We start from the raw sequence: 14627 nt of genomic DNA on the forward strand, positions 1-14627 counted from the left end.
CCAACCTCTTGTCACTCTAGAGGTCAACCCATACACTGTTGAATGCTCCTGTAGTGTACTCACAGCCAACTTCTCTGTCATCTAGAGGTCAACCCCATACACTGTTGAATGCTCTGTAGTGGTACTCACAGCCAACTGCTCTGTCATCTAGAGGTCAACCCTACACTGTTGAATGCTCCTGTAGTGTACTCACAGCCAACTTCTCTGTCATCTAGAGGTCAACCCCATACACTGTTGAATGCTCCTGTAGTGTACTCACAGCCAACTGCTCTGTCATCTAGAGGTCACCTTGTACACTGTTGAATGCTCCTGTAGTGTACTCACAGCCAACTACTCTGTCATCTAGAGGTCACCCCATACACTGTTGAATGCTCCTGTAGTGTACTCACAGCCAACTGCTCTGTCATCTAGAGGTCACCCCATACACTGTTGAATGCTCCTGTAGTGACTCACAGCCAACTGCTCTGTCATCTAGAGGTCAACCCCATACACTGTTGAATGCTCCTGTAGTGTACTCACAGCCAACTGCTCTGTCATCTAGAGATCACCTCATACACTGTTGAATGCTCCTGTAGTGTACTCACAGCCAACTGCTCTTCAGGTGTCATCTAGAGGTCCAACTCATACACTGTTGAATGCTCCTGTAGTGTACTCACAGCCAACTGCTCTGTCATCTAGAGGTCAACCCATACACTGTTGAATGCTCCTGTAGTGTACTCACAGCCAACTGCTCTGTCATCTAGAGGTCAACCCCATACACTGTTGAATGCTCCTGTAGTGAACTCACAGCCAACTGCTCTGTCATCTAGAGGTCAACTCATACACTGTTGAATGCTCCTGTAGTGTACTCACAGCCAACTGCTCTGTCATCTAGAGGTCACCTCGTACACTGTTGAATGCTCCTGTAGTGTACTCACAGCCAACTGCTCTGTCATCTAGAGGTCACCCCCGTACACTGTTGAATGCTCCTGTAGTGTACTCACAGCCAACTGCTCTGTCATCTAGAGGTCACCCCATACACTGTTGAATTGCTCCTGCAGTGTACTGCAGCGTTTTCACTAGAAGGTCTTAACTTCACTAGAAGTTTAAATGACATTTAAATTAAGTGTTAAACATCGATGGGTTAATCTCGTCTCACTCTTTCTCCCTCCCTCCAGACGCTAATCTCGTCTCACTCTTTCTCCTCCCTCCAGACGCGTTTGACCGGTGAATACAAGATGGCGTACGACCACCTCAGCCCCAACCTGGTGAAGCTGACGCACAACTGCGACCGTCCGCCCAGCGCTGGGGTCATGGAGTGTCGCAAGACCTTCGGAGAGCCCTACCTCTGAACTCTGACCCCTTTACCCTGACGTGTCACCTCCGACACTTCAGCCTCCACCCGGGCCAGTCACCTCCGTCACTCAGCATAGCACAGCCGTGGGTAGCACCCGTGGGTTAGGGTTCAAGAGATCTTTGTGTCCATGAAAAGCGCTGTATAAAATCCTTGTATTACAACGGTGGCTTTCCAAAAGAGGACTGAGGATTGCTTTAAAGACGAGCTCAGGAATCCCTTTAGAAAGACTTACAGAATGTGTGATGACACGGTGATGTTTTGGGTCATGTGACGGGGCTGACCCAGAGACTGACGGCTGACCAGAGACTAACGGAGCTGACCAGAGACTAACGGAGCTGACCAGAGACTAACGGAGCTGACCAGAGACTAACGGAGCTGACCAGAGACAACGAGCTGACCAGAGACTAACGGAGCTGGCCGACCAGGGTGTTATTATGTAGTCTTGACTAGTCTCACAAAAGGGATGTTTTTAAAATCCCATCTCATCACCTGGTTGTTAAAGGTTCTGGACGTACCCCTCTGGATGGATGGAGATCGTACTCATTAACGTAACAACGGTTTCACACATTTTGACGTGTTCTATTTCAGGGGACTTATGTTTTTAAGAAATCTTGTACAAATTGTTACATAAAATACAAAATGTACTTTATATACGACAGTAGTAGTAGGGACCTTTTATAAAACAACATTTGTATTATATAGTCAAATATTAGAGACTAATATCAGCAATATTTTACTTAACTTGAATTCTATTTATACAAAGTAAGACTTTTATTTATTTTAGTCTGTTTATTTGTTTGCTGGATGTACTGGCTTCATGTCAGGTGAAACATCCATTCCTCTCCTCCTGTGGTTGATGGATGTACTGGCTTCATGTCAGGTGAAACACCATTCCTCTCCTCCTGTGGTTGATGGATGTACTGGCTTCATGTCAGGGTGAAACATCCATTCCTCTCCTCCTGTGGTTGATGGATATACTGGCTTCATGTCAGGTGAAACATCCATTCCTCTCCTCCTGTGGTTGATGGATGTACTGGCTTCATGTCAGGGTGAAACATCCATTCCTCTCCTGTGGTTGATGGATGTACTGGCTTCATGTCAGGTGAAACATCCATTCCTCTCCTCCTGTGGTTGATGGATTTACTAGCTTCATGTCAGGGTGAAACTCCATTCCTCTCCTCCTGTGGTTGATGGATGTACTGGCTTCATGTCAGGTGAAACATCCATTCCTCTCCTGTGGTTGATGGATGTACTGGCTTCATGTCAGTTGAAATATCCATTCCTCTCCTCCTGTGGTTGATGGATGTACTGGCTTCATGTCAGGTGAAACATCCTTCCTCTCCTCCTGTGGTTGATGGATGTACTGGCTTCATGTCAGGGTGAAACATCCATTCCTCTCCTCCTGTGCTTGATGGATGTACTGGCTTCATGTCAGTGAAACATCCATTCCTCTCCTCCTGTGGTTGATGGATGTACTGGCTTCATGTCAGGGTGAAACATCCATTCCTCTCCTCTCCTCTTGTGATTGATGGATGTACTGGCTTCATGTCAGGGTGAAACATCCATTCCTCCCTCCTGTGGTTGATGGATGTACTGCTTCATGTCAGTGAAACATCCAATTCCTCTCCTCCTGTGGTTGATGGATGTACTGGCTTCAGTCAGGTGAAACATCCAATTCCTCTCCTCGTGGTTGATGGATGTACTGGCTCATGTCAGGTGAAACATCCATTCCTGTCCTCTCTGTGGTTGATGGATGTACTGTGCTTCATGTCAGGTGAAACATCCATTCCTCTCCTCCTGTGGTTGATGGATGTACTGGCTTCATGTCAGGGTTAAACATCCATTCCTGTCCTCCTGTGGTTGATGGATGTACTGGCTTCATGTCAGGGTGAAACATCCATTCCTCTCCTCCTGTGGTTGATGGATGTACTGGCTTCATGTCAGGGTGAAACATCCATTCCTCTCCTCCTGTGGTTAATGGAGTACTGGCTTCATGTCAGGGTGAAACATCCATTCCTCTCCTCCTGTGGTTGATGGATGTACTGGCTTCATGTCAGGTGAAACATCCATTCCTCTCCTCCTGTGGTTGATGGATGTACTGGCTTCATGTCAGTGAAACATCCATCCCTGTCCTCCTGTGGTTGATGGATGTACTGGCTTATGTCAGGGTGAAACATCCATTCCTCTCCTCCTGTGGTTAATGTCTGTTAGAAAGTTTAGTAGTATTTACAGTGAGGAGTGTAACTGTCTCTGTTACTGCACCACTCTGATGTCCATCGTAAACTGAACTGAGCTGGTTTGAAGTATTGTATCAGTGAGGGCGTTCAAAGATTCACTCAAATCAACTGAAGTCGCTTTAAAACTGCCAAAATGTTGCGTTAAATACTTCATTTCCCGCTGCACTTCACAACAGATGTTGTTGTTGACAAGACGTATCCCGAGTATGGTTGATTCGTTTATAAATATCTATTACAGAAATACCCATACTGAGTCAAATACTTTGACGTTTACAAAACTGATTGACCTCTGTTTTTAAAGTAATGTGCGATTGTAAAACTGACTTTGACATCTTTGGCACAACATGCTGTATGAATCGGCTCTTCAGATATCAGTATTAATATCATTAAAGTGAAAGTACCTTTTAAAGTACCTTCGAGTTAAAGTTGGAGTACCTTTTAAAGTACCTTCAAGTTAAAGTGAAGTACCTTTTAAAGTACCTTCAAGTTAAAGTTGAAGTACCTTCAAGTTTAAGAGTGAAGTACCTTTAAAGTACCTTCAAGTTAAAGTGAAGTACCTTTTAAAGTACCTTCCAGTTAAAGTGAAGTACATTTTAAAGTACTTCCGTTAAGTACGTAATTTAAAGTAACTAAGTTGAGTACCTTTTAAAGTACCTTCAAGTTAAAGTGAAGTACCTTTTAAAGTACCTTCAAGTTAAAGTGAAGTACCTTTTAAAGTACCTTCAAGTTAAAGTGAAGTACCTTTTAAAGTACCTTCAAGTTAAAGTGAAGTACCTTTTAAAGTACCTTCAAGTTAAAGTGAAGTACCTTTTAAAGTACCTTCAAGTTAAAGTGAAGTACCTTTTAAAGTACCTTCAAGTTAAAGTGAAGTCTTTAAAGTACTCAGGTTAAGTGAAGTACCTTTTAAAGTACCTTCCAGTTAAAGTGAAGTACATTTTAAAGTACCTTCAAGTTGGAGTACATTTGGGACCTCTGTGTACTGTTAAGAACATGTAGTTACCCTTTTGATAATATCGAGGGAATATTGCTACACGACAGTAGGTTCCGTGTTTCATGTCCTTTCATATTCTCTGTACTTCCTGTACGTGTGGGCCTCTCTTCAGGTGTTATAAACTGTGAATAGTGGGKTTATGACAGGGAATTTACAAGGAAAGGGTGGGTTGTTCAATAGTTTTGAGGTAACTGTCTGTTCCCCTTCAAAAAAACTTTTTTAGATTTTAATTTATCTGTTTTAGAAGCAAAAAATAATAATCCAACACGGTACTATGGTACAGTGTATGTACTGAACAACAATATAAACGGTACTATGGTACAGTGTATGTACTGAACAACAATATAAACGCAACATGTAAAGTGTTGGTCCCATGTTTCATGAGCTGAAATAAAAGATCCCAGAAATGTTCCAAAAGCTTATTTCTCTCAAATCAAATGTTGCGCACAAATTTGTTTACATCCAAATTTGTTTATCCTTTGCCAAGATWACCCAAATCAAGAAGCTGATTAAACAGCATGATCATTACACAAGTGCACCTTGTGCTGGGGGCAATTAAAGGCCACTCTAAAATGCGCAGTTTTGTCACACAACAGAATGCCACAGATACCTCACGTTTTGAGGGAGCGTGCAATTTGCATGCTGACTGCAGGAATGTCCAACAGAGCTGTTTCCAGAGAATTGAATGTTCATTTCTCTACCGTAAGCCGCCTCCAACATAATTTCAGAGACTTTGGCAGTACATCCAACCGGCCTCACAAACGCAGACCACATGTAACCACGCCAGCCCAGGACCTCCACATCTGGCTTCTTCACCTGCGGGATCATCTGAGGAGGAGGGGGGTGCTGAGGAGTATTTCTGTCTGTAATAAAACCCTTTTGTGGGGGAAAAAAATAATTCTGATTGGCTGAACCTGGCTCCCAAGTGGGTGGACTTGGCTTCCAAGTGGGTGGGCCTATGCCCTCCCAGGCCCACCCATGTCTGCGCCGCTGCCCAGTCATGTGAAATACATAGATTAGAGGCCTAATGATCTTTATTTTAATTGACTGATTCCCTTCTATGAACTGTAACTCGGTAAAACCTTTGAAAGTGTTGCATGTTGCGTTTTATATTTTAGTTCAGTCTAGTTCTGTTAGGAGCTATAAGTCCAGAGTTGGGCTTCAGTAAGAAGGATTCATACCATTGATGTGTAGGTGAGTCTAGAGTCGGGGTTCAGTAAGAATGATTCATACCATTGATGTGTAGGTGAGTCTAGAGTNTTCAGTAAGAATGATTCATACCATTGATGTGTAGGTGAGTCTAGAGTCGGGCTTCAGTAAGAATGATTCGTACCATTGATGTGTAGGTGAGTCCAGAGTTGGGCTTCATTCCATTTCAATTCAAGTCAATTCTCTTCAATGCTTTTCAATTTTGGAATTTGGTTAACTTTCTAAATCGACCAATTTGAAATGGAATGGAGCCCGTACCCTGACTGAGTCCCTGCAGCAGTCACACGTTGTAATTTCCCCAAACCGGAGGCCAGTTCAGTTCTGGTTTCTAACCCACGTTAAGGACGTCAGGCCCGACAAAGCGTACCGACGTTCGATAACTTGATACGTCCTCAAACGTTTTAGATATGATCCTAAGTCTAGGTTCATCTATATACACGTGTTCTGTTCTTCTTCCATACAAGGTACTATATGAGTAACAACCTACGTTTGGGTTCATTGTTCAGCAGCACAAAGGAATGTTCCGTTGGCACCTGCAGTCAAAACCGTTTTTGGGGGGGGGGATTAAAATAAGTGGTTGAAGTAGCAGGACGTCGGTGGCTATGATGTCATAGCTGTTTATACCCAGCCTGTTATACTGATGATACCAAGGTCAGCCTTTGGCGATGTATTTGTCTTCAGTTCATTTTACATCATGTTTGGTGATTTTATGTGTGTGGGGGGGGGGGAGAGAGGTGTACACCTGAACATAGATTATAATGCTTTCAGTTGTCTGAGTGGAGAACAACCGTTGAGTCCACTTGACCAGGTAAACACTTGAAAATCCTCCCGGGTTTACAGTGCCCAGCAACATCTCTCTCTCGCCAGGGAAAATACTTCCAACTCAGAATGAAATCCTTGAAGTACCTGTATGACATCATAGTGTCCCCCCTTTTAACAGATACGTTAAACACCTGTCCTGTAGACGGAAACGTCACCAGTCATCTTACCTAAAGTGAGGCACACCCTGGTGACCTCCAATTACAATGTAACAACAGACTGATGTCATTGGCTAGAAGAGGAACCTCTGTCAAGAAGGGTCCAATGAGAGCTGGCCACTTCAATGATTGACAGCTGAGAGCACCAATCGCAGAATAGCGCTACTATGCAAACATGAAACGGACGTTGCTATTTTGAACGCTAAAGATTGTTACCAACCAACTAAGCGGTTTATTAAAAGAGACCTGGACTGTCAAAAAAATATCACTCATGAATATCAGCAGTGTGAACAGTTTTAAATCGTTTTTGTTGTCGATCTCTGCAGATGAAGGGCTCTATTCAATCCGCGTGGCGGAAGTTCAGTTTTGTAGGGTGATGGAAATTTAAAGGCTGTGTTCCTGCTTTAGCAGAGACTGCATTGACGGTAAACAGTGCGTATGTCCGCCCCGTGGGGAAATGACCTTTACATTCCAATCACAGAATCTACAGACTGAATAGAGCTCGAGAAGGTTAATGTCCAAACAAAATGTTTCTTTGTATTTAGGTCAATGTATAATATTTGATCTGCTCTTTGTAGAGAAGACATTTTATAAAATGTTCCTAGTGTTGTTTTACAGCTCTGTACGACGGGTCTGTGGATCTGATGATGAGATGAATCATGTACTGTTTGACTGGATCATCAGAGTTGTCTCTGACTGGAAATAAAATCACTTCTACCCGTGGATAATCGTGTGTGTTTCTACACGGGGATTAAATCACTTCTACCCGTGGCCAATCGTGTGTGTTTCTACACGGGGATTAAATCACTTCTACCCGTGGCCAATATCGTGTGTGTTCTACACGGGATAAATCCACTATACTCCGTGGCCAATCGTGGTGTGTTCTACACGGGGATTAAATCACTTCTACCCGTGGCCAATCGTGTGTGTTTCTACACGGGGATTAAATCACTTCTACCCGTGCCAATCGGTGTGTTTCTACACGGGGATTAAATCACTTCTACCCGTGGCCAATCGTGTGTGTTCTACACGGGGATTAAATCACTTCTACCCGTGCCAATCGTGTGTGTTTCTACACGGGATTAAATCACTTCTACCGTGGCCAATCGTGTGTGTTTCTACACGGGGATAAATCACTTCTACCCGTGGCCAATCGTGTGTGTTTCTACACGGGATTAAATCACTTCTACCCGTGGCCAATCGTGTGGGTTTCTACACGGGGATTAAATCACTTCTACCCGTGGCCAATCTGTGTGTGTTTCTACACGGGATTAAATCACTTCTACCCGTGTGGCCAATCGTGTGTGTTTCTACACGGGGATTAAATCACTTCTACCCGTGGCAATCGTGTGTGTTTCTACACGGGATTAAATCACTTCTACCCGTGGCCAAACGTGGTGTGTTTCTACACGGGGATTAAATCACTTCTACCCGGGCCAATCGTTGTGTTTCTACACGGGGATTAAATCACTTCTACCCGTGGCCAATCGTGTGTGTTTCTACACGGGATTAAATCACTTCTACCCGTGGCCAATCGTGTGTGTTTCTACACGGGGATTAAATCACTTCTACCCGTTGCCAATCGTGTGTGTTTTCTACACGGGATTAAATCACTTATACCCGTGGCCAATCGTGTGTGTTTCTACACGGGGATTAAATCACTTTTACCCGTGGCCAATCGTGTGTTTCTACACGGGGATTAAATCACGTCTGAGATGGATGTTTACACCGACATCCACAGCCTTGACAGCGAACGCCGGGGGAAAATGACCTTTGAAAGACACATTGTCAACAACACACTTTGTTGTATATATTGTTTCATAATAGACCTTTTGATTGAATCCTGCTTCAGTTTTAAATGACCCCAGAACATTGTTTTCATACAACATAATTAACCAATCAACCACCCCTTTTGCTGAATATATTTAAAAAAGGATTTAATTGCAGTATGGATTGTAAGTACAACATATGAATAGTTTACTATACATCAATACATTCTCTTTGCATCCATCTGACCCACACAAGTGTATTGCATACATACATAACACATGACACTACAACGCTGACGGTTAATGTAATAATGGTTACATATGGGTCGTATGTAATGAACTACACCATTCCTGGGTTTCTAGACACAGAATCATTTATATGAGAACTCAAAAGCTGCTGTACCTCTCCGCACCTGATAAACCAGTTTTTTGTTGTCGTTTTTTTTTTACTCTAAAAGAAATGACTGTATGACATTTTTCTAAATGAACCGAAAAGCGTCTTGTTGTCGTGACTCCTTAAACAACTTCTAAATAACTCTAACTCCATCCAACTGGCAACAACTGACCCAATGCCCTAACAACCATGGACTCCTGTGTGTGTATGGCTGGACAACTTCTATAATTACTGAGTCTCTCTTCAGGAGTTGTGGACAGACAACCTCTACTGCTGCACATCAGTTCTGATAAGAGTCTCTTCAGGAGTTGTGGACAGACAACCTCTACTGCTGCACATCAGTTCTGGTGAAAGAGACCAGAAATAGTCCAACCATGGAGGTGTCCACTGATTCAACAATACCTGGCTCAACATAGACAACACAATCCCCTCTGTCAACAGTAACACTAGGGAATCCCCTCCCTATACCGTGACAGCCTTGAATGTTAGTGACTGACAACACAATCCCCTCTGTCAACAGTAACACTAGGGAATCCCCTCTGTCAACAGTAACACTAGGGAATCCCCTCTGTCAACAGTAACACTAGGGAATCCCCTCCCTATACCGTGATAGCCGTGAATGTTAGTGACTGACAACGACACAGTTGGGCGGTGATTATTTAAATGACTTCCTGACACGCCTTTTTTCCCCCCTCCCTCCTCATTGTAGTACGATGTACTACAATACCCATAATGCTCTGTACAGTACAACATATTCAGTTTAATCTTAGTAAAAAATAAATAAAATAAAAAACATTCCTGAAGCCTAACATAATGGTGTCTGACCTCTGACCTCAGATGGAGACGGGGCAGATAATAACACGGTCCTCCAGCATCACACTGAGCACCAGGAACACGAAGTAAAGCATGAACATGGTGAGGCCCAGAACACGGCTCATCTTCCACCGACACGCCGCGATGCTGACGATGACGAAGATGAGCATGACGAAGAGGAGCACGATGGCACAGAACAGACCGTTGGAGTTCACCGCCACCGGTACACCGCCTTGCATCGCCGAGAAGATCAACCATGGGACGGGCCAGGCTGGAGTGTGCTAGAGAGGGAGAGTGAGAGACAGAGAGAGAGGAGGGGTGGAGACAGGAGGATGTAGAGAGTGAGAGAACAGAGAGAGAGGAGGGGTGGAGGCAGGAGGATGTAGAGAGTGAGAGAGCAGAGAGAGGAGGGGTGGAGGCAGGGGGATGTAGAAAGTGAGAGACAGAGAGAGGAGGGGTGGAGACAGGGGGAATGTAGAGAGTGAAGAGACAGAGAGAGAGGAGGGGTGGAGACAGAGGGATGTAGAGAGTGAGAGAAGAGAGAGAGGAGGGGTTGGAGACAGAGGATGTAGAAGAGACGTGAGAAGAGAGGAGGGGTGGAGGCCAGGAGGATGTAGAAAGTGAAGAGACAGAGAGAGAGGAGGGGTGGAGACAGGGGGATGTAGGAGACGGAGAGAGAGGAGGGGTGGAGACAGGGGAGTGAGAGACGGAGAGAGAGGAGGGGTGGAGCAGGAGGATGTGAGAGTGAAGACAGAGAGAGAGGAGGGTGGAGGACAGGGGGATGTAGAGAGTGAGGACCAGAGAGAGAGGAGGGGTGGAGACAGGGGGATGTAGAGAGTGAGAGACAGAGAGAGGAGGGGTGGAGACAGGGGGATGTAGAGAGACGGAGAGAGAGGAGGGGTGGAGACAGGGGGATGTAGATGAGACGGGAGAGCAGGAGGGGTGGAGGCAGGAGGAATGTAGAGAGTGAAGAGACGGAGAGAGAGGAGGGGTGGAGACAGGAGGATGTGGAGAGTGAGGAGACACGAGAGAGAGGAGGGGTGGAGGCAGGAGGATGTAGAGGAGATGGAGAGAGGGGAGGGTGGAGACAGGAGGATGTAGAGAGTGAGAGACAGAGAGAGAGGAGGGGTGGAGACAGGAGGATGTAGAGAGTGAGAGACAGAGAGAGAGGAGGGTGGAGGCAGGAGGATGTAGAGAGTGAGAGAGGGAGAGAGAGGAGGGGTGGAGACGGAGGATGTTAGAGAGTGAGAGAGCAGAGAGAGAGGAGGGGAGGCAGGAGGATATGTAGAGAGACGGAGAGAGAGGAGGGGTGAGACAGGAGGATGTAGAGAGTGAGAGACAGAGAGAGAGGAGGGGTGGAGACAGGAGGATGTAGAGAAGTGAGGAGACAGAGAGAGAGGAGGGGTGGAGACAGAGGATGTAGAGAGTGAGAGACAGAGAGAGAGGAGGGGTGGAGACAGGAGGATGTAGAGAGTGAGAGAAGAGAGAGAGGAGGGGTGGAAGGCAGGAGGATGTAGTGAGTGAGAGACGAGAGAGAGGAGGGGTGGAGACGAGAGAGAGGGGGGTGGAGACAGAGAGGAGGAGGGGGTGGAGACAGGAGGATGTAGAGAGGCGAGAAGCGAGAGAAGGAGGGGTGGAGGCAGGGGGATGTTAGATGAGGGAGAGAAGAGAGGAGGGGTGGAGACAGGTGGGATGTAGAGAGACGGAGAGAGAGAGGGGGTGGAGACAGAGGGATGTAGAGAGACAGGGAGGAGAGGAGAGGGGTGGAGACAGGAGGATGTAGAGAGACAAGAGAGAGGAGGGGTGGAGACAGAGGGATGTAGAGAGAGAGACAGAGAGAGAGGAGGGGTGGAGGCAGGGGAGAGGAGAGAATCACTTTTGAGAGTAGTACAAAAAGTGCCTTGATCGTGTTACTAGAGACAACGGTAACACAGTTCATAGTGATATCTCTGTAGTGATAGTGGGTCTATACTAAACCCCATAGTGATATCTCTGTAGTTACAGTGGTCTATACTAACCCCATAGTGTACCTCTGTAGTTAAGTGGTCTATACTAACCCATAGTAGTGATATCTCTGTACGTTTATACGTGGTCTATACTAACCCATAGTGATATTCTTAGTTACAGTGGTCTTATAGCTAACTCATATGTGATTATTGTCTCTCTAGTTACAGTGGTCTATACTAACCCCATAGTGATTTCTAGTGATAGTGGTCTATACTAACCCTAGTGATATCTCGTAGTGATAGTGGTCTATACTAACCCCATAGTGATATCTCGTAGTTACACGTGGTCTATAACTAACCATAGTGGATATCTCTTAGTTACTAGTTGGTCTATACTAACCCCAGCCAGTAGTGATGATGCTCTGTAGTGATAGTGGTCTATACTAACCGATGTGATTCTATGAATGTGATATGCCCATCTGATATAATCTGTGTTACAGTGGTCTATAACTGAACCCATAGTGATATCTCTGGGTGAGTGATAGTGGGTCTATACTATACCCATAGTGATATCTCTGAGTTACGAGTGGTCTATACTTAACCCAATAAGTGATATCTCTGTTAGTGGATTAGTGGTCTATATAACCCGATAGGTGATATCTCTTAGTTAAGTGGTCTATACTAAACCCCATAGTGATATCTCTGTATTACAGTGGTTATACTGACCGACTAGTGATACTTCTGTAGTGATAAGTGGTCTATGATAACCCCTATGCAGTGATATCTCTCTGAGTTAACAGGTGGTCTATACTAACCAAAATGGGCTAACTAACAGTGATATCTCTGTGACAGTGGTCTAATACTAGGCCCAGTAGTGAATTATCTGCTGTAGTTAAACCGTGGTCTATAGATATTAACCCGATAAGTGATATCTCTTAGCGTGTATAGTGGTCTATCTAAACCGATAGAATGATATCTCTATGATTACAGTGGTTATTACTAAACGCCAGTCTGAATTCCTGTGTTGACAGTGGTCTACTACTACCCCATAGTGATATCTCTGTAGTTCGATGGTGTAAGCTATACTTACCCCTTCATAGTGATTATCTCCTGCTTAGTGATAGTAGGTGTCTATAAACGTGAAAGACATATGACCCCCATCCAGTGATTCTGTAGTATAGTGGTCTATACTAACCGCCATAGTGATATCTTGTAGTTACAGAGGTCTATACTAACCATAGTGGATTATCTCCTGTAGTTACAGTGGGTCTTCTAACCCAAGTGATATCTCTGTAGTTACAGGTGTCTATACTAACCCCATAGTGATATCTCTGTAGTGATGTGGTCTATACTAACCCATAGTGATATCTCTAGTGATAGTGGTCTATACTAACCGCATAGTGATTCTCTAGTGATAGTGGTCTATACTAACCCCATAGTGATATTCTGTAGTAAGAGTTATCACATGGGATCTCTGATACGTAAGGGTCCTCATATGTATTCTCTAGTATAGTAGAGGTCTAATAGCTAACCCATAGTGATATCTCTGTAGTTAAGTGGTCTATACTAACCCCATAGTGATATCTCTGTAGTTAGTGGTCTATACTAACCCCATATGATATCTCTTAGTGATAGTGGTCTATACTAACCCCATAGTGATATCTCTGAGTGTACGTGGCTCTATACTAACCCCATAGTGGATAATCTCTGTAGTTTACAGTGGTCATACTAACCCCATAAGTGATATCTCTGTAGTTTACAGTGGTCTATACTACCCATATGGATATCTCTAGTATACAGTGGTCTATATAACCCCATAGTGATATCTCTGTAGTTACAGTGTCTATACTACCCCATAGTGATTCTCTTAGTGATAGTGGTCTATACTAACCCCATAGTGATATTCTGTAGTTAAGTGGTCTATACTAGCCCCAATAGTGATAATCTCTGATTACAGTGGTCGTATACTAACCCCATAGTGACTATCTCTGTAGCTATAGTGGTCTATCTAACTAAGCCCCATAGTGATATCTCTGTAGTTACAAGTGTCTATACTAACCCCATGAAGTGATATCTCTTAGATTAGTGTCTTATCGTAACCCCATAGTGATATCTCTGTAGTACAAGAGTCTATACTAACCCCATAGGATATCTTGTCGTTCAGAGGTCGTATACTAACCCCATAGTGATTTCTGTAGTTACAGAGGTCTATACTAAACCCATAGTGATACTCTGCTAGTGATAGTGGTCTATACTAACCCATAGTGATATCTCTTAGTGATAGTGGTCTTATAAACCATAGTGATATCTCTAGTGATAGTGGTCTATACTAACCCTCATAGTGATATCTCTGTAGTTACAGTGGTCTATACTAACCCCATAGTGATATCTTCTCTAGTGATAGTGGTCTTACTAACCCATAGTGATATCTCTAGTGATAGTGGTCTATACTAACCCATAGTGATATCTCTTAGTGATAGTGGTCTAATACTAACCCATAGTGATATCTCTGTAGTGATAGTGGTCTATACTAACCCCATAGTGATATCTCTTAGTGATAGTGGTCATTTATACTAACCCCATAGTGATCTGTAGTTTACAGTGGTCTATACAACGTATCCCGATAGTGGTCTATTAATACCCATAGTGATATCTGTTAGTAACAGTGGTCTATACTAACCCATAGTGATATCTCTCTAGTGATAGTGGGTCTATACTAATCCCCATAGTGATAATCTCTTTGTGATAGGTGGTCTATACTAACCCATAGTGATATCTCTGTAGTTACAGTGGTCTATACTAAACCATAGTGATTCTCTGTAGTGATAGTGGTCTATAACTAACCCCCTAGTGATATCTCTGTAGTTAGTGGTCTATACTAAACCCCCATACTGATATCTCTGTAGTGATAGTGGCTTACTACTAACCCATAGTGAATATTGCTTATGAAGTGGT

General features: G+C 44.1%; 1 long non-coding RNA gene across 1 annotated transcript; it reads left to right on the forward strand.

Moving 5' to 3' along the window:
* The first annotated feature begins 4105 nt into the window (after positions 1-4105).
* On the forward strand, positions 4106-7478 carry LOC139027008 (uncharacterized). Its single transcript, XR_011479025.1, has 2 exons — positions 4106-4188; positions 4504-7478. It is a non-coding gene; the product is annotated as an uncharacterized lncRNA (long non-coding RNA).
* The last annotated feature ends 7149 nt before the right edge of the window (positions 7479-14627 follow it).

This window comes from Salvelinus sp. IW2-2015, unplaced genomic scaffold (genome assembly GCF_002910315.2).
Source record: "Salvelinus sp. IW2-2015 unplaced genomic scaffold, ASM291031v2 Un_scaffold6793, whole genome shotgun sequence".
In the NCBI taxonomy this organism is placed as follows: domain Eukaryota; kingdom Metazoa; phylum Chordata; class Actinopteri; order Salmoniformes; family Salmonidae; genus Salvelinus; species Salvelinus sp. IW2-2015.